The 20,044-nt window shown below is 46.8% G+C and overlaps 1 protein-coding gene across 2 annotated transcripts in view; it reads right to left on the bottom strand.

Moving 5' to 3' along the window:
• The window catches only part of LOC119460615 (MFS-type transporter SLC18B1), a 138,972-nt gene extending 118,928 nt beyond the window's left edge, over nt 1–20,044 (bottom strand). The window contains exon 1 of one of the 2 annotated variants that reach the window (XM_049673094.1): nt 19,788–20,044. The gene's annotated coding sequence lies outside the window, so the exon portion shown is untranslated. Of the gene's footprint in view, nt 1–6,608; nt 6,658–19,787 lie in introns of those variants that run through there. The other variant, XM_049673093.1, reaches the window with a different exon arrangement.

Here is a 20,044-nt window from a genome sequence, read left to right as displayed (position 1 = left end):
AGGGGCGAAGCTCCTTAGGGCATGGGTCTGTCCTTCCTCCGTATGTAGCCACCTGTAGTTTTATGAAGTGTTCACTAGATGGCGTAAGTGGTAGCCACCTGTAGTTTTATGAAGTGTTCACTAGATGGAGTAAGTCCGTAGCTCTGGTTGGCATGGAGACCGCTATGTATGTATGTATACGCATATATACATATATATGTATATGTATAGTATAACCGGAAGCCGACTTCCGCTTCCGTTTACACTTCCGCTTCCGGTTCCGGAGGCCAGCTTCCGGCTTCCGGAGAACGCTTCCGGCGTTTTTCTCTCTCGTCCGTAGCTAGGGGCGCTGCGGTGCACAAGGGCGTTCGTTCCCGACGCGCGCTCTCTTTCTCGTCCGTAGCTAGGGGCGCTGCATTGCACAAGGGCGTTCGTTCCCGACGCGCGCTCTCCTTTTCTCTCGTCCGTAGCTGTGGTTTACCCGAATGATCCCCCGGTGCTTCGCCCACTCATCATCATTCACTTCGTGGATATGCTGTGATTTTTTTCTTTAACGGCAGTAGGAATTGTGGTAAACATAAGCTGAATAAGTAGCCAAGCGTGGCTTGACGTGCGCAGAGATACGTGGGCAGAAGAACTCGATTACTGCGAGCAGCATCGGATAAAACGTCCGAGTCTTGTCGATGTTGTCGCCTTGCGTCGGCCTTGCGTTCTTGTACTGCGGCATGTTCATGGTGGACACGATGTGTGCGTCCACGTTGCGCTCTTGAACTGCAGGGTTTTGAATGATGATAGTGATCTTAAGAAGGAAATGACGCTTAATCATACAAACTCCTGGGGGAGTATAACGAAGCGTCGATTTTTAATTCGTTGTCGCTTAGCCTCGGCCTCCTTAAATCTGACCTCCTGTTTCCGCAGCGCCACGTCTGGCACCCCGGCGTTGAGCAGCTGCGTGCGCGGCACACGTAGCAGCACGTAGTTTCCGCATTTCTCTTGCGTATGCGGGCCTTCCTTGCTTCAGTCCGATTAGCGTTTCACAGCAGCTGCTTGACTTGTGACACGCCGTGACAATTAACACGTGGAGGCATGTTTGCGCGATCTGAAGGACGCCTTGCTTCGCTGCCGAAACCCGACCACGGCATAAGCTACCATGCTACTACGTGTGGAAAAACGATGGAACAAGCTGGCAGGGTCTGCATAGCTGTGGTACAATTCGTTCCAGCAAGCAAAGCTGTCAAACCTGGGGTCTTATAACCCTGTCACACGAGCAAATTTCAGCTGCTTCTGTGCACCAGTCTGTGCCATTTGATCACGAGCACTCCTAGACCGAAGCTGTATATGGCTAGCCGATTTGTTCGTCCGTCGCATGTACGCAGAAACTATCACCCTCTGGAATGGCTCGAGTGACGTCGTCTTCTTCCACGGCTGGCTTAAACTCTGAATGCGCCGCCTGGCTACCGCTGACAATCAAGGGCTGTGTAATCGCCTCGACCTTCTCTCTCTTTTCTTTCTTCTTTATATCCCCCACCCCTTCCCCAAGGCGCTGCGTCGTGCTCCCTAAAGGGCTGCAGAAAATAGCGCCTTTTCCTCTTCACAACCACAATCTCTCTCTCTCTCTTTCTCTCTCGTTGCCGCGCGAACGGGCTCGTGCAACTGCTTCCGCGTTCGTCGTCGTCGTCGTCTTCCACAGCTGGCTCCGTTGCCGCTCATCATTCCAGCGTAGAATTTCACTTCTCTTCTGTCGTCGTAATGGGGAGGCCGCGTTTACGGGGGCATGGGCCATTGCTTAAGGGGCCATGAGCCGTCATTTGTCTTACGTAGCGGACAGATTTAATTTTTCAAACAATTTAATTTTCAATAATGGCAAGTGGCAATGCGACAACGGCGAACTGCGAGCATATACCGTCAGTGACGTCATTTTCTCCGTCGCAGCCGAACGTGTGCACACGTCCCCGTCGTGGATGTGGTGGACACCCACAACGGGGGATCGGCCAAGAAGAGTGTACGCATGTTGATGATGATGGCGATTATTTCCATGCGATATTACGTACCCACGACGGGGGCTTGGCCAAAAAGCAGGAATTACATATCGTGCCAACGCCAACTAACTCTTTAAAATGATCGGTGCGTGTTGATGATGATTATGATTTTCATTCAGTTCTAGATACCCAAAACGTGCGGTTGGCCAAGAAGCAGGCGGTACAATGGCATATGCCCGCATAGAGGGATGGGTCGAGGAGCGGAAGGAATCTCTCTTGCGAACGCCAATTAGATCTTCGAGGATGGTTGTCGTGTGTTGATGATGATTATGATTGCAATACTATAGCCCATTGCCGTGCATATCGGGGGACTGGCCATGAAGTGGCCGGGACATATAAAATAAGAGAGAAGAAATACAAGCCTGTATAAGATTTGTCACATTGCGTACCACACTTATACGCGAGAGCACATGCGCAGGTCTGTTTCCTTTACGCCAGTGACGCTGAAAAGAAATGGGCAAACCTGCAGCATTTCATAACCGCTTCACATAGATTCCAACATGTGCGATTTCGATCTGCATATTTTTTGGTAATCATAACTGAGGATAAAGTGTATGTTGAGAATGTGGTTAAGCGACGAGGGGACCTGACAACAACAAGGACACGACGAGGACAGCATGACTCGAAAGAGGAGTCCCACTGCAGTACACGCCTCATGCAGAGCTCTTTTCGAGAGTGGCAATATGGTTTGTCGCTATATTGATTCAATGTTAAACGCATTACCGACTACAATCATCGTGAGATGGGTTCTGCCGAAAAATTTAATGCGAGAGCCTTTCTTGGCTCATTGTGCGACCTAGCCGTTATCAGAAAGCCATGGCAGAAAGCCGCGTCAGAACATCCGCACACATATTACGTCACCTTCATATAATTTTTAAAAAAGTTACCACGCTGAGGGTTCTATCCCCTGCTCCACCTCCACTGCTACCGCTCCGTAGCCGAGCGCGCTAACCACTGCGCCGCCGTTGCAACAAGCGATAATGCTGAAAATATTGGAGGCTGTGCACGTGATTGGGCTCTGCCTGGCGGGCGAGTCACGAGATGGCGCATGATAGGAGCGGCCCCTAATCTGAAACGATAATCTGAAAATAAAGGGGAAGCGGAATGCAGCAGTAATGAAAGACAGATCGCTGTGGGGCCACTATAAGTATGAGGTGGTGCGTGGAATGTGAAAAGGAGTAATGATGCCAGCGCTAACGTTCGTAAATGCCAATCTATGCTTAAAATCGGATATCTTGTCGGGGTTGGAAGTTAACCAAAGACCAGTAGGCCGGTTGGCTTTGGGAGCCCGCGGTAAAACCACAAATGAGGCAGGGCAGGATAACATGGGTTGGGCCTCTTTCGAAGTCAGAGAAGCACAGAGCAAAATTAGTTTTGAAAAAAGACTCGGGAACATGAATGAAAGTAAATGGGCGGCTAAAGTGCACAAGTATCTCTACCTGAAAAGCGTGGACACAGAATGGAGGAAGTCAAGAAAGTTGGCAGCCAAGTAGAGGATAATCGAAACTGTAAATAGTCAACCAGGAGCCATCAGAAGGAAAGTGAGAGAAATAGAGACAGTGAATTGGATGCGAAGAATGAAAAAAAAAATGACCATGGAGGTTTACAAGAATGAGAAGAAATAAACTAGAAGGGAAAATCTGTACAATAACACAGAGGGCAGTGCCTTGCTATTTGTGGCTCGAGCCGGTTGCCTAAGGACCAAAACATACCGAAGCAAATATTCGGAACTACATGAGGCATGTGTATGCGGCAGCAAAGGTCGGGAGACCACTCAGGACATCCTAATAGAATGCGAAGGGATTCACCCAGCGAGAACCGTTGGTAAGGTACACTTTCCAGAAGCGCTTGGGTTTAAAGTGTACGGAAGCATCAACCGATCAGCCGTAGAGATAAGCAAGAGATGATTAGAGTATTGGTGGAAAAAAAAACAGGGGGAGATTGATACGACCCGATCTCTTAAAATCCTAGGTAGCGGTACAAGGTAGATTGTGGAAAAAAAAGAAAAAAAGATTAATGAGAGGTATACAAAAATGCTAGATAAAGAACATGTAGTCTACATGATTAAAACAAGCAGGCTAGGTGACTATTTGTCACCGCCCCGTTTCAAAGGGGATGCCATTAGATCGTCATCATCATCATAATCAAGCCTAGGGTTACTGCATATGCTTCCTGCGGGTATGGTGGCTAGAAGGGGCAGTGTGACGGGCGGGAGCGAAGAGGTGCACAAAACTACAATGGAACATGGCGGCCAGCTCAGGTGGCGCTGCGCGCTTTGGGAGCGCGTTCACGGCGTGGCTACAGTGCGGCCGTCGGCTGCAATTTCGATTTTTTTCTGCGACGTATGCAGATGTTGCGTGTTAAAGTTCGCACATATGGTGCGCGTCAGTGATTTTATGTATTTGCTAAGTTATCCGGGCGTGATATGATACACTAAATTCAGCGCAGCGATAATCTAGAGCGGCTAGTATTTGTCATGTCAGTAAGTTTTCCAATTCTGCTTAAAATTTTAATTATGCTGCGCACAGAATTCTTTTTATTTGGCTATACCCCGCGCTTTATTTTTAAAAACACGCTGCTGTTTCCGCTGAAACTTATTCTAGCTGCGTGGCCGGAACTCTGAAAGGTTCCAAAGAGCGGTCTATATTCATACATTACGAACTGAATCGTGTGCTTCACATGGGTGCAGCAAGATAACTATATGCCTATACTCTGGCGGTACTGTATGCTACCGCGAAGCATAAATAGCCAGCAACACGGAGGAAGGAATGGCCAGCTGAGCTCAGCTGCCGAGCGTGCTTGCTCCTTCATTCCGCGTAGGTCAGGTGGCGTGGTGGGCAGTAGCGCACAGAGGCTCGCGACGATGGTGGCGCGATAGGAGGCAGTGCAGGCCATAGAAACTCCGTGGTGCAGGCGCAGCTGTGAAGTTGGCTTTCCCTCAAAAGGATGGTTTTCGTGCATGTGACCAGATTTGGCGAATTGGGGCGCGAGCGGCGCGTTCAATCAGATGCGCAACTCTATTCCCCAAGGGGAGCATATACAATATCTCTAGCGGCATCTTAAGCCCCTCTACCTTCGACAAGGTACCGCCATCTCCTCTATCCTCCACCGTCTCCTCTCCTAAACTGCTTGTTCTTTTTCCTTTACTTTTTGCTTGCGAAAGCAAGTCAATGGTGACGCCCCCTCGAAACTTCCCGTTGAAGCTTTAAGGCCGGGCGCGCGCCGCCGCCGCAGGCGGCGACGGCGGCTGCGCAGAGGGACTTTCAACATGGCGCTGAGGCGGAAAAAAACAACAAAATATAAAGAAATGAAAGCGCTTGCTATCACGTGACAGAAATCGCCCAATCAGAGATACCGGAGAGAGAGAGAAGCGGCGTTGTTCAAAAGATGGCGGTACTTTGTGGAAGATAGAGGAGCTTAGCGGCGCCACTGTCGGCCCTATGGAGTCTTCGTCATCCGAAGTTGAAGCGCTCACGTCTACTTCATCAGGCGAGAAAGCAAAGCGTGGTCTGAGGCCCCAGCTCACTGGAGACGAAGTACGAGACCATCGCAACGCAGCGAAACGTGCGAAGGGAGCTGCTGCCATGAAACAAAGTTCAACACCAAAGTTCCCGACAACGTGAAAGGCAGAGCGAGCTGCAGCGAGGCAACGTGCCCCCCCCCCTCCATTCCTTCCCCACAAGTCACTGACGAGGAGAAAAGTGCCGGAGCCCATGATCGACGACGACGAATAAGATGTAACGCGCTTGAGGCACCCGTCGAACGACGACTACGACATCCCCCCAGAGTATGAGATGGAGTTCGCCTACGAACCCGATGAAGAAATGTAGTGTCAACACCATGGTGTGCTCGGCAAAGTACTGTCATCGCTCGGCAAAGTGGTGTCATCGTGATGAAAAATGGTGTCATCAAGATAGAACACCAAGAGCATTGTGCGTGAAACACCACTTTATTGAGAAGAACCGCAAATAAAGCTCAGCTGAGAGATCGCAATATGGCCGGTTTATCGTCTTACGTTGTTGCGACCTTGTAGGCAGCAACATCACACTCGGAAACATAACGCTGCAGCACTATACTCACCAACCTTTTACCGCAACACTAAATTCGGCGACATAACTCAACGACACACTCAGCGACAAGTGATGGTCTCGCATTTACACCTCATAAGAATCGCTTAGGTGCCCCCCTAGCTTTTTCTTAATCAAGTTTTCAGGTTTCATGGAATACATGTTCCAGCGTGGGTCCATGTTCTGAACGTTTTCTGAGAAAGCGCAGCTGGAAACTTTTCTGATGAAAAGAGTTTGGTGATCAGTTTATTGTTTTTTGTTTACCGAAGATAGACTCGATAAACGGCATAATCCTGCACAAACCAAAAATTAGAATCTAGTTAGGTGATGTTACTGTGTGAATCTCCTAAATCTTAAAGATGAGACCGCATTTTCGTTTGCAATTACTACGCAAAGAAAAGCAGATCTACGATACGCCGTGAAAGAAATTATGCCCCCTCATTAACATTCCCTTGAAACGAAACCGGGAACTCACACAAATATGCGTTCGAAGAATGCGTACAGAACAAATAAATCTACGTACATTCCGCGCATCCAGTTTAACGTCGCCGTGCCCATGAGTAGACTATTCGTCCAGTTCGAGTGTCACACTGAAGCATATGTGGCTCACTGTCTCTGACAAGTTTGTCGCTTCGCATTGCTCAATGGCAGGCCGAGCAGACATGCCTTTTTTGTTTATCATAGGGGTTCAAAGGAAGCGAGCAATTTATGTGCCCTTGTTATATGATTGTCGTTCCAGGCCCTTGCTTTAATGATGGGAGCATCAAGAGCTAGGATGACTCACTAGCACTACATTCGGTAAATTGCTCATTCTTTTTGGTCTTGGAAGATGTTCTTCCCGGGCTGTTTCCGGATAACGTTTATCGCGTTTAACGCAACAGCGACCAGCAGCTGTGACATAATTCTGAAGCATAAGAAATGTGAGCAGCTTCGCAATTGGTACGACTGGAAGGCTGAGTTTTCATTAGAATATTATAACGGTAAAAGAAAAAAAAACTGTAGTCCAAGCTATCTTGAAAGGATGTCTTACAGGTGCACAGGTGATAGGTATAGATATATATATCGGGCCCCTCGGTTTCCTTTCTTCTCAATCATATATATATATATATATATATATATATATATATATATATATATATATATATATGAACGAGAAGAAAGGAAACCGAGGGGCCCGATTTTTTTTGTTAGTCATAGCATAAGAAGCCAGCAAACAATGACACCAAGGACAGCATAGGGGAAGTTATTGGCTGTTCTTATTTGAATGAAAGCAATTCAATTATGAACTGCAGATACTTTCCCCTGTGCTCTCCTTGGAGTCATTGTTTGCTAGCTTGATATGATACGACAATATGTATATACGATATCGTATATATATCACGTCCGCAGAAAATGCTGCAGGTCTGCTTCCCGCAGTGGGGCACGGCAGTGCTTATGCGTAACGTGAGCCTCGCACAGTGTACGCAGTATCGACATACGAGTATAATTAAGCTCAGCGTGCACTGTATAGCTGAACTCACCATTGGAGTTGCTGACGTCTTGCTACAGTCTGCATAATCGGCAATGCATGTAAGCTTTTCTAGAAACGGAAGGGCGCTGGGGAACGTTCGGGGCCGTCCGACTACTAGGAGTGGCTGCAGCATGCTGCGAAGGGGATCAACGTTACTGCCTCACCCGCGGCTCTGCATGACGTTTGCAAATGTCGAAGCCTTTGGGACATGTCGGACCGGTCTGCTTGCAAAAGATGTCGCTATGATTACACAGTCGTACATCCTTAAAGAAGAACTAGAAAGAGTCGAGCAGAAGTGAGCTACTCCATTTGCTTGCTAAGCCACTAGTGTCTCTGCGCAGCAACCGCGCCTCCCCTCCAGCAGAATAATTCGGAACAGTCTTCAATTCCATCCCTTTTAACAGCGAAGCTGTTTGTGCTGCAAATAGTCCAGTGGTGTACGCCCGAAATCCTGCAGGCAGTGCAGAAAGGGTTCAAGCGCAATGGCACATACCCCTGTGAACTAGCAAAGCTGCTTAAGCTCGAAGATGGTGCGTCATGTGTACGCCGCACAACCTCCACCTGGCGATGACGTCTGCATACGTCGACTAGCAACGTTTCGCCCCAGCTGCGCTGACCGTGCTGAGCCAACGCCTCCTAAAGCTTTAGGAGGTGTTGGCTGAGCCTCGCCACGGCTGCGTGAGCCATGACGTCATCACGCACACCGCATCGTTTTGCCTTAGCTTTGCCGAGCAATGACGTCACCGTGCCGTGCGGAGTGGAGCTAAGCCGTGACGTCACTACGCCGACCCACGGAATATATAGCTACCGCGTCGTCGGCCGCGGTGACACCAAAGCCCAGCCGTCTCCACGCCGAGCACATCGCCGCGAAGATGGGGTGGCCGAAGAAGAGCGTCACTCCCGAAGAGGAAGCGCGGCGCGAAAACCACCGCACCGCTACGCGAGAGCGAGTGAGACGACTTCGGTCCGATCCCGAGTATCGCGCCGCCAAAGCGGCGGCGAAACGTCGGCTATTCGCAGAAGATTCGGAGTTACAAGCCCGCGAAACCGAGCAATGCGTCCAGCGTTTGAGCGTTTGAGCGTTTGAGCGTCCAGATAATTTAATGACCGAGTGTTCGTTGCTCCTTGAGTTGTCGATGATTCCGGGGTGATCTTGCGCAAAACGTGGCCGAGTCTCGAAGCATAACCTCGCAAAAACTTGGCCGAACCAAGATAACGCTAGGTGGGGTCGCCAGCTTCGCTGTTTGCCCAGTCTTCGCACCACTAGTATGAAGCGGCCCCTAATTTTTTTCCACCTGCAGACTGAAACTTTGTTATCGCTTATAATCGAAAAAAAAACGAATATTTGTGCCTAAAGGGCTTTTTAATTATTCTTACTTTTACTTAAAACCTTTTTGTGGGATAAGAGCAATGTGTACGTTTACAAGAATCCCTAATAGATATAATGGGCTTATTCTCCTTGATAGCGTATTCGTTCAAACATTCAATTGTTAGATTGTTGCGGAAACTGGCATTATCGTCGAAAAATTCGATTCCGTTGAAGTAAATCAGTAAATCTGAGTTCAAGTAAGTTGTCGACAGAGTTCGGTGCGATTATCTCCCGCCAAATCCTGCCTTTACGACTCTGAGCTGGAATGACGTAAATCTGTGCCAATTTGTATTATTGCGATAGCAATTATATGGACATCATCGCCGCGCGCTGTACGCTGTGTGTGCGAGTGAAAGCGTGCGCGGGTGAGCCGGCAACCGCAGCTTAATCTCGCGCACGACGAGAGAGGAAGGCGGCCGGAAGCGCGCGGTCTTCGTTCGCGCGCCTAGACACGGGTAGGAGTCGACGGAGACGGGGGCGTGGAGGGGGGGGGGGGGGGGCGCTCGGTTCCCGCTGCTGATGCTCACGGAGCTGCTGCACTGGGCGCCGTATCTCGAAAGCGATCTGCGATGTGGCCGAAGTGTGCGCCCACAGGGGTCCTCATCTTCAAAGCGATCTGCGATGGGGACAAAGTGCATTCGCCGAGTGCTGCGCTGTGTTTTCGACATTTAGTTCGCGTTGAAGGGAGAGCCAGCGCGAAGGTCAATTTGCTCGCTGCCGCTGGCGCGCTGTCTCACTGCAATGTTCTGAAGAGCTTCCCCGGTTATCGAGCGAGATGTGTTCATGTTTACCTGTGCTCGCGTGACACCGTGCTTGTTTAGTTAGTAAGGGAATATTTACAACTCTATACGGCCGATAAAACAACTATTCTTACTTCGTATAACTGTCTACTAATTTGCTATCGTAATTGATGATTCGTCCTTTCGGGCGGAACTGCGAATTTTTTTATTCCAAATCCTCCATTCGCCCTCCGTGATAGGTCAAAATGGTTCTGGCTCCACCCAAATGGCCAGCGGTGCCCTGCGACGTTGGAATAAAAAAAAACAAAAACAAAAAAAAAAACAGAATGGAATAGTTTTACGTTATCCCGGTCCTGGCCGCGGAATGTCGGTTGCTGACATGCCTAAAGGCTGCACCAGCCTTATAATAAATACAGGCTCGTGATAAAATAAAATGTCTACTAGAGTGCTCTTGCTTGCTTCATCACAAAAAGTACTCCGCTGCTTTTTTTCATCTGCTTTTATTCTATTTTTTTACTTCGCGTTCGCCAATTTGACCCTTGCGGCCGTGATGCGCACAGATGGCGCGATGATGTCATGTACCTCGTCAGATCATGCACTCATACCTACAGGAACTGTCTGTCACCTTGCGGTACAGACCCGACAAGGGAACAACGTTAACATCCACCGGGATTGTTTTTATTGCTCGTTTTACTTCCCGTCGACCGCTTCGTGTGGAGATTGCGCTCTACGAGGCGAATTTTGTATGCAGCTGCGTTCACTGCATCACTATCAGCTTTGCACAGCCCTGGGTGCGTGTGAATAATGCGCAGACCTACCTGCCCCCTTTTGCATGTCTCCAATATCGAACGGCAAACAGAAAGCAGGTTTGGAGCCTCATAGCATATATTGTTCTTTGTATCGCAGACATAGTGTAGTCTTGGCGCCAAAATTTACTATGTAAATAACATTGGCAGGATTGTAGTGTGACATTAGAAAAGCCGCGACCATTATGGGCTTCGAGTATGGAAGTGGAAGCCAGAATTAGTCCCCCTGGCATGACCCAACATTTCGAGCTGGCAAAGTTGTGCGAGAAAACCGGAATACTTACTAGTATACTTATAACGCACTTCGTGAACTGTAATGTGAGTGCTTTTTATCACACTTACGGCGCCATTTTTTCGGGCCATGTTAAATCAGCTACATATTAAACCATCTCACGAGGCAAATATTGTCGTACCGTGGCCGCACTCGGTCCCACACTGAAAAAGCAATGCGGTCATTGCTGCACTTTCCGAATTTGACTGAGCTCAGTGACCGATTATAGGTGGGATGAGGAGCTCCGCGGTATCGCACTTTCAGTGCCTACTTTCCTTCCGCCATCCCTTTCTTTTAGCCCGCTGACCTGGTATAACCACAGTTGCCACCAAAATCAAACGTAGCAGAAATGGGGGGGGACTAATATAGCAACTCACTATGCGAAATTAAAGGCATGTGAATGAAATACAGCCTTTAGAAAATCTTTTAGCCAGTGCTCAAAAGCGTTACATGGCAATTATACGTCATGTTGCCTTGTCCCGAGGAAACTGCACGTTACACCAAGTTTATATTTGGTGAAACTAAGGGGCACGTTATTCACATGATGTGTAGGCAAAGTTTGAAGTCGGGCGTTAATTGATGAATTCGGCATACATTGCTTGTGCAAGAGCTCCGAAGCCTTATGATCGTGTTTTACAAGTGACCTGGCCCGCTGACCTGGCCTCACTTCAAGTACCACCAACATCAAACTTGCCCACAACGGGGGGACCAGTATGGCAAATCGTATGCGAAGTTAAATGCGTGTGGAATAATTACATTATTTGTAGAAAGTTTCGTATTCAAGCCATCCAAAGTGTCATACGGCCGTCGTCCGTAATGTTTCCCAGAGTTCTAAAAGAAACGTGCATAACACCGAGTTCACATCCGGTGGAACTGGGGAGCATGTTAAACGTAATGTATTGTGAAATTGTACCATTCCTAGCTTGATCGGAAACTTCTGAAATAATTACTGAACGCTGCGTTTTTTGCTATTTTTGTGCATTATACGAGGTTTGTAGTATATTTCCCTGGTGCTGTCGGTGAACTAAACAAGGTACCTTGTGTTGTTTATATTTGGTGAGAGTTAGGGCCAGGTTACGGATGACGTGTAGGCAAAGTTCGAAACGGATGAATGTATTGTGGCCTTTGCAATAAAGTATGCAAACGCTCCGGAGCCTTATAAGTGTTTTACAAGTGGCGCAGAATTTAGCCTGTGACCCTTGTGGAACAAGAAATGCCACCGAGATATAATCTAGGGAAAGTGTGTGGAGATGAGTGGCATAACTTTGTGCTAAGGTTAAATGTGTAGATCAAATACAACGTTTGTAAAAAATATCACTTTATCAACCGGTCCAAGATATTATAAGACCATTTTTCGAAATGCTTCCATTGTCCCAGAAAAAAATGCCGCTTTACACCAAGCTTATATTTGGTGCAAACCATTGAAATCTTATGTTTAATGGGTCGCGATACTTTACCGTTCCGGGATTCGTTAAAAATGTCACAGTTTCGCCCTAAGGGCCAAGCAATGAATGCGATAGCAACACAGCAATGTCATACGAAGTAAGGTGAGCGGCTTTGGTAGCAATATGAATTGTAGTAAACATAAGCTGATTAAGTAAGCAGGTGTGCTGTGGCGTAAGTAGACCGACATGAAGAGAGACTCGATGGCCACGAGAAGGCGCGTGTGAAACGGTGGTGTTGATGAGAAGCGCTTCCCGTGGGCAGCGTGTGCGAAGGGACACACCTGTAGCGCTGCACTGCCGATCCGGGCAGCATTGCATGTGTAGTGTGCGTTGGAAAATGTGGCCCGACTACTACTAACTGAATGAACAAGCGTGGTGTGAGCACGTACAAACAAACATGAATAGATCACACTGAATGAATGCAGACAACGACTGTCAAAACGCTGGCAGCAAGCGCATACGCCGCAGCGGGCGAAGGTACGTGCGGTCTATCGCTTCAACGGAAACTGAGCGGCGAATGCACAGCGCATAAAGGTCACAGCCGTGTGGAGATAAGAGACGGTGCGGGCGAGCAACGAGCGCGGTTGTTGGCAGAGTAGAATTGCGCCCCCCCCCCCCCCCCGCTCCCTCCAGCGCTGGCTTCCCGCTTCCTTGCTTGCGCGCGGGAGATCGAGTGCGTTCGCTCTCCGTGATAGCGCGCGTCCCCGCACGCTTCCGCTCGGGCATACGGCGCGTGGCGAAGATTTTATCTATACGGAACCTCACGGCGACGACGACGGCGACGACGACGGCAGAAATCCGGTTGAAGTGTCCATATAATTGCTATCGCAATAAAGCTTCGTAAATACTTACTGAAGGCTTGTCCTTTTACTAATGTCATGCGTTATACAAGGTTCGTAGTAGGCTTTCCCTCGTGTGCTCGGTGTGCTAAATAAGGCACCTTGCCTATATTAACGCGTTAAGGGCCCCGTGTCGCAGAAAATTCGGCGTCGGCGTCGTTGTCGGCTTCGGCGTTAAGCATCGGCGTCTGGCGCAAATATCATGCCAAACCACATCATCCCGAATGACCCTGACCACACAGGCCCTCCGTGTCGCGCAAGGCGTTAGTGGACAGAGATTGAATTTCTCAAAGTAAAATCCGTCAGAAAATTCGTAAAGTACGAGTTAACCACAACCTACAGGCAATTTACAGGCGTCGGATTGTAATTTGAATACACGAAAAAAAAACTGATAAGTAGCCAGGAATCTTTGAATGCTATCGCGTTCCACTCTTAAAGGCGAAGATTAGGCGTCCTTCAATTCTGATGGTGTTTTGCTGTACTTTGGTTCTAGGCAACATTGAGGGGAATGTTGAAAACCGAACTACAGTGTCTAGAATATATTCTAGGCACTGTAACCGAACCTTTCTAAATTTTGGACACGCGCCCGCCTCGGGGCTACAGCAAACAATTAATAAAATAATAAAAAATGGTCCTACGGCTTTTGATATAAGACGGCTTAAATTGCTCCAGTAAAAATGTCATCCCAGCAATGCATTTGTGTTTAAATGTGAAGCTGACTTTAAACGGATCAGTGTAAGCTTGGACTTTGTAAGCTGGCTTTCCCACGTTGTGTGTTGCAGTGAAGCCTAGCCATAAAGAAAAATGTGATGCGAACGGAGCCCGATAATGCTATCGCTTTCCACTCTTAAAAGGCGAAGCTTTAGCGTCCTCCAATTTTCGGACACGCGCGCGCCTTGGGGCAACAGTAAACAATTAATAAAATAATAAAAAAAAGGTCCTAGGGCCTTCACATTTTGGTATAAAATGGCTTATATTGCCCCTGTAGAATGGCTTTCCAGCAATGCATTTGTGTTTAAAAGTGAAGCCAACTTTAGGGAATTCGTGTTAGCTGGGATTTTGTATGCTGGCTTTCCCACGTTCTGTGTTGCAGTAAAGCCAACTCATAAATAAAAGTTCGATGCGAACGGGTTTGGATAACGCTGTCGCGTTCCACTCTTAAAGCCGAGCTTTAAGCTTCTTCAAATTTTTGGTTAAAATTAGGGGAAAGTTATGGGTAATGCTTATGTAGCGAAGGATACGAACGCCGTCGTGGGTCATGCTCTCCAGCCCTTTCTAGTAGGTCGATTCCTCCTGAGCTTTCGTTGGGAAACGCCGCTCGTGCTGAGATCTCGGACCCTAAAATAACGGTTGGCCCAAAAGGCTGGTGCCTAATAATCTTGCCTTGTCCTAATAGGACAAGGCAAGATGTATGCATTGAAAGATAAGCAGGGTAATATCATCAGCAATTTCGATGACATAGTAAAAGCAGCGGAGTAATTCTATACTGACCTTTTACAGTGCACAGAGTAGTCAAGCTACTTTCATTCGAAGTAGTGATGAACAGAACAGAGGCTCCTTCTATAACTAGCGATGAAGTTAGAAGGGCCTTGAAAGACATGACCAGGGGAAAAGCTCCTGGAGAAGATGGAATAACAGTCGATTTAATTCAAAGATGGAGGAGATATCATGTTTGAGAAGCTTGCGGCCCTTTATAGCAATGCCTCACGACTTCAAGTGTACCAGAGAGCTGGAAGAACGCCAACATTATACTAATCCATAAGAAGAAAGACGTTAAAGAATTGAAGAATTATATACCCATTAGCTTGCATAGAGTATTCACCAAGATAATTTCCAATAGAATCAAGGCAACATTTGAATTCAGTCAACCAAGAGAACAGGATGGCTTCAGGAAGGGATATTCTACGGTGCATCACATCCATGTCATCAATCAGGTAATCGATATTTCTGCGGAGTACAATCAACATCTCTATGTCAGTTTCATAGATTATGAAAAGGCATTTGATTCAGTAGAGATACCAGCAGTCATAGTGACATTGCGTAATCAAGGATCACAGGAGGCATACGTGAAAATCTTGGCAAATATCTGCAAAGATTCCACAGCTACCTTGGTTTTCCACAAGAAAAGTATAAAGTTACCTATCATGAAAGGGGTCAGGCAAGGAGACACAATCTCTCCAACGCCATTCGCTGCATGCTTAGAAGTATTCAAGCTCTTAGACTGGGAAGGCGTGAGGCCAAGTCAAAATTGCAAATTTTTTTCAAAATGTCAATTTTTTGTTTTCCACTTTTTTAGATGAGGAATTTATTCTCCATCATTTTGCTGAAAAAAGTATCTTCCTACACAGTTGCTTTCAAAAGATACATAAAGAAATGTAAACCCACCCGGCGTCTACGAAACCAAAACTGGAAGTGCCAGTTTTCTTTGCAACAGAAAAAATGCCCTGGTTTGCAGTTCTTTGCTGGTTATTTAAGAATCGTGTCACGTAAAAAGTGTAGCAATGCCATAATATCATTTTCAACATTTTATTTATCAATTAAAATAATAAACGCCTCACCAGGTGGACGTGCAATGTTTTTCACGTGTTGTTTACATTCTGGAGGCTGCATTCTGGGAGCAGCGGATTGTTTGATGGATGTGTTTACTGTCTGTCGCTTACTTTATCTTACTGGCAGCCACAGAATGGGGAAGTTTAGAGCGCAAAGACGCACAAAATTAAGTTTGTCGGCAATGAGTACAAGGCGACAGACCTGGAGACATACGGCAAATATCTGTAATACTGCAAAGCAAGCTAGAACAAAAAAGGAAGCCGAGTGGCCACACGAGCAAAATCAAACAAGAGCAAGACCAAAGACAGAACTGCCTACAAATATAGGGGATTTTAGCTCTCCTGATCATCTTATGTAAGCGCTATATATGCTTTGAAATATTTTTGTTGATTTTCTCAGAACCCGTCTTTTTGCGATTTCTTCAAACGCAAACATTCATAACTTTTTCCCCAATAAAGATTTTTTTGTGAAACTTGGCACAATTATTTCTCACATTGTTGGCTGTGCAACGAATCTCAACAAGTAAAATCGTGCTACAAGTTTTGATATGGATGCCTTTTACACCAAGGCACACCCAATGGAAGCACACATGTTTTTGGTTATTTCATTACTATGCTTCAATAATTCATCTGATCTCAGGAATTTTGGCTCATTGCACACATCAAAGCCTCTCCTATATCACTGCCAAAAATTATGTTTTCGTATCGAGTTAAATTAGAGTTATGACTGTTGGCGTGAGACCCACATTTAATTAAATTTTTCAAATAATAAAAATATTGCAAGAATAATGCAAACTTTAAAAGGCTCATATGGGCCTAAAAAAGTGTGCTTTATGATGTAGACCAATAATTTCTATTGTTTGTCCTTTTTTAAACTTCTTTCCCCAGCACTTGGCCTCATACTTTAAAAGTGAGGATAAACGGCGAATATCTCAGCAGCCTTCGGTTTGCAGATGACATTGTCCTATTCAGCCTAAATGGGGATGAATTACAGCAAATGATTGAGGACCTGAACCGAGAAAGTGTAAGAGGGGGTTAAGGATTATTATGCAGACGACAAAGATAATGTTTCAATGTTCAATAGTCTTGCAAGGGAACAAGAATTCAGGATCGCCAGTCAGCCTCTAGATTCTGTAAAGGAGTACGTTTATCAAAGTCAAAAACTGAAAGGGGACCCTGATCACGAGAAGGAAATTTACAGGCGAATAAAATTGTGTTGGAGTGCATACGGCAGGCATTTCGAAATCCTGACCACTGTCCTCGAAAAGAAAAGTGTACAATCATTGCATTCTACCGGTGCTAACATATGGGACAGAAACTTGGAGGTTAACAAAGAAGTTTGAGAACACGTTAAGGACCGCACAAAGAGCGATGGAACGAAAAATGTTAGGCATAACGTTAAGAGACAGGAAGAAAGCGGTGTGGATCAGAGAGCAAACGGGGATAGTTTATGTGCTATATGACATTAAGAGAAGAAATAGAGCTGGGCAGGCCATGTAATGCGTAGGGCAGATAACCGGTGTACCATTAGAGTTAGAGAATGGGTACCAAGAGAAGGGAAGCGCAGTCACGGACGGCAGAAAACTTGGTGGGGTGATGAAGATAGGAAATTTGTAGGCACAAGTTGGAAACAGCTACCACAAGACAGGCGTAATTGGAGATCGCAGGGAGAGGCATTCATCCTACAGTGGACATAAAATATAGGCTGATGATTTAAGTTGAGGAACGATAGTGCTAAGAAGGGGGGGGAGGGTGTCGTCTCAGTGGCGGTCGTCTTTCCGTGGTGCCACCAACTAGTAATCAAATGGGACTCGACGCTGCCTAACAACAACATGATATATATATATATATATATATATATATATATATATATATATTGTGAGCATTATATTACCCCTTCATCTTCTTCATCTGTCTAACTCATCATGGTCAGCGTCATTCGCTTCAGCGCGCGGCCTGCATAATAAACAGTCGAGGTTGAACAGCTGTCTCGCAAGTGGTGGAGGTGCGGGGTAAGCGGCGACCGGAACGAAGCTCCAGGGGAACTCGAAGTCGTAGAGGACCAAGGGATCGAGAGCAGCCTCCACCACTTGCGAGACAGCTGTTCAACCTCGGCGTTCCTGGCTTATGCGAGAAATTTCAGTTCCGTTTTGTCGGGCCCTACACTGTTCAGGAACAGACTTAGCCAGTTAACTATCGTGTCACGCCCGTTGTTACGCCTTTGGACGGCCGCTGCCGTACCAGAGATTGTGCAGGTTTCAAGTTTAAAGCCTTTCATACGGCTTTCGCCGCCATAGCCAGCTGTCAGGTTGGCCGGTTCCATGCGCGGGGGTGATTGTGGGAGCATTATATTACCCCTTCATCTTCTTCATCTGTATATACTCATCATGGCCAGCATCATTCGCTTCAGCACGCGGCCTGCATAATAAACCGTCGAGGTTGAACAGCTGTCTCGCAATATATATATATATATATCCCACACCACGAGCAGCCGAGCGATGATAAGGGCACGTGCACGTCGCGGACTGACTACGGAATGCCTGAAAGTTCGAAGGAATTATTTGCTCGTTAGCGTGTCCACGGGCTGCAATGTAGTCCCAGCTTGCTGCCTGTACTTTAACAGACGCTACTACTGCCGATAAGAGTCAAGTTGTATATCGGCAAGTCATATCCGCTATGTGCTCCTTAATGGACCTTCTATGTACTCTTACACAATTAACACACTATACGTCGGCTCAAAATGCAACGCAAGTACTTGTTGGCATTCCTCAAGTAAAGCAATGTCTCACAGGCAACCATCCATTATTTCATGTACAGAAAGAAAGCGGCCTCCCCAAATCTCTGCACGTAAGATACCGAGACCACCTTCTTCAGTGCAGTGTAGTAAAAACCCTATAACAATCCCACTTGGTTAATCTCCTTATATTTTCCTTTATTCCTCTCTCTCTCTCGAAAGAGAACACAGGAATGAAAAAGAATGACGCCTCTCTCTTCTTATAGAGCTTTATTATTACCATTTTATTATTTGCGTGAAATAACAGACAATTTCCGTCGTTTTCTGCAAGCATTTCATTCATTAGCGTTGTCGGCGTAACATGTACTTAGTATTTGCAGAACTTAACACTGATGCCTACATAAGCGTGGGATCCACCAATTATTTTTTTAATCATGGAGAGTCAGCTGCCTTACAGCGGGGATAGCTACCCAGTTAGACGTGGCAGTGAGGGCCAGGAAATATAAGAAGAAACTTCCAGCAGAACCACAATGAGTGTCGATGTTAATCGATGTTAATGCGATTAGCATTGAAGCGGTACAGTGACTCACCGCATTGCGAAGACGTGTATGCCACCGGGGTCCTCTCTCGCGCATCCAACTGCACACGCTGCGCCATCTAGCGACGCCGCCACGAAGTCCGCGCGTGGCGCATGTTCCGCCCAGCACCGCAGAAATTTTAAAGGATCTGGTTTTGTCGTTGAAGTACGTCACATACACAGAAGCACATGCTCCGTTACCCAACTTGACCTCAAAATGATTCATTGAAGAGCGGCATATACTTAGTCGCATATATCGGCACATACCCAGTGCCCCAAGTTGGCGTCATGTTCATTGAAGAGCGACGCAAACCAAGTGGCCCATACTCAGTGCTCCATTACGGCAGCAAAACTGTTCATTGAACAGCGGCACACACTCAGTGTCCCAAATTGGCTCGACGGTTGTTTTCGAACCCTGTTCCATCAGCACAGCAGCCCGCTGCACTACCCACTAGACAATGGACTGCCCACTCCCAGTGACCCATGTTGGCAGTAAAATGGTTAGAAATAGATTGGTAGTCAGTCCCCGCAAATTGCGTGAAGTACCCTAAGAATGCTAATCGCCATAATACTTCACAACCTTAGCAAAGACAACCAGAAAGGGAATTGAAGAGAACACCTTAGATTCACATGTGTTCCCAGATGTGCATACAGATAAAGATAAGAATACAGCGCGTATGGTATACAAGTTCCTGATTGGCCGCTGTACAGAACACATCCACTAGTACTGCGCGTAGTGGTACAGTGCGATTTAACGCTGTTCACTAAAAAAAATGTATCTTCTTGATTTACTTGCTTACAGGGTGACACAGCTATACTTTCCTTTCGGAGTGGCGCAGACGTCGCTTTCTGAAATTCTTACCGGTTTCCTCGATGTAGTCAAGACGTCCAGTCAGCCAGTTCGCCGCGGGCGCGTACAGTGCACCAAGAATTCTATTTCGCACGGCAGGAGGCCTTTCATTTCTCTTTCGTTGAGGATACGTGGGCTGTGGCAAATATAATGAAGCTATTATCCGGTTTCGTAAATAATATCCGCTCAATAGCGACAGGAAATAATCAAAGTTCAATGTTCTCGTATTCGGCAAGTGTTCTAACACGCGCAGATGCACGAGTGTGCAC

Source organism: Dermacentor silvarum, chromosome 8 (assembly GCF_013339745.2).
Source record: "Dermacentor silvarum isolate Dsil-2018 chromosome 8, BIME_Dsil_1.4, whole genome shotgun sequence".
In the NCBI taxonomy this organism is placed as follows: Eukaryota; Metazoa; Arthropoda; class Arachnida; order Ixodida; family Ixodidae; genus Dermacentor; species Dermacentor silvarum.
Note: the sequence above shows the minus strand (reverse complement) of the source record. Positions and strands in the feature narration are given on the sequence as shown.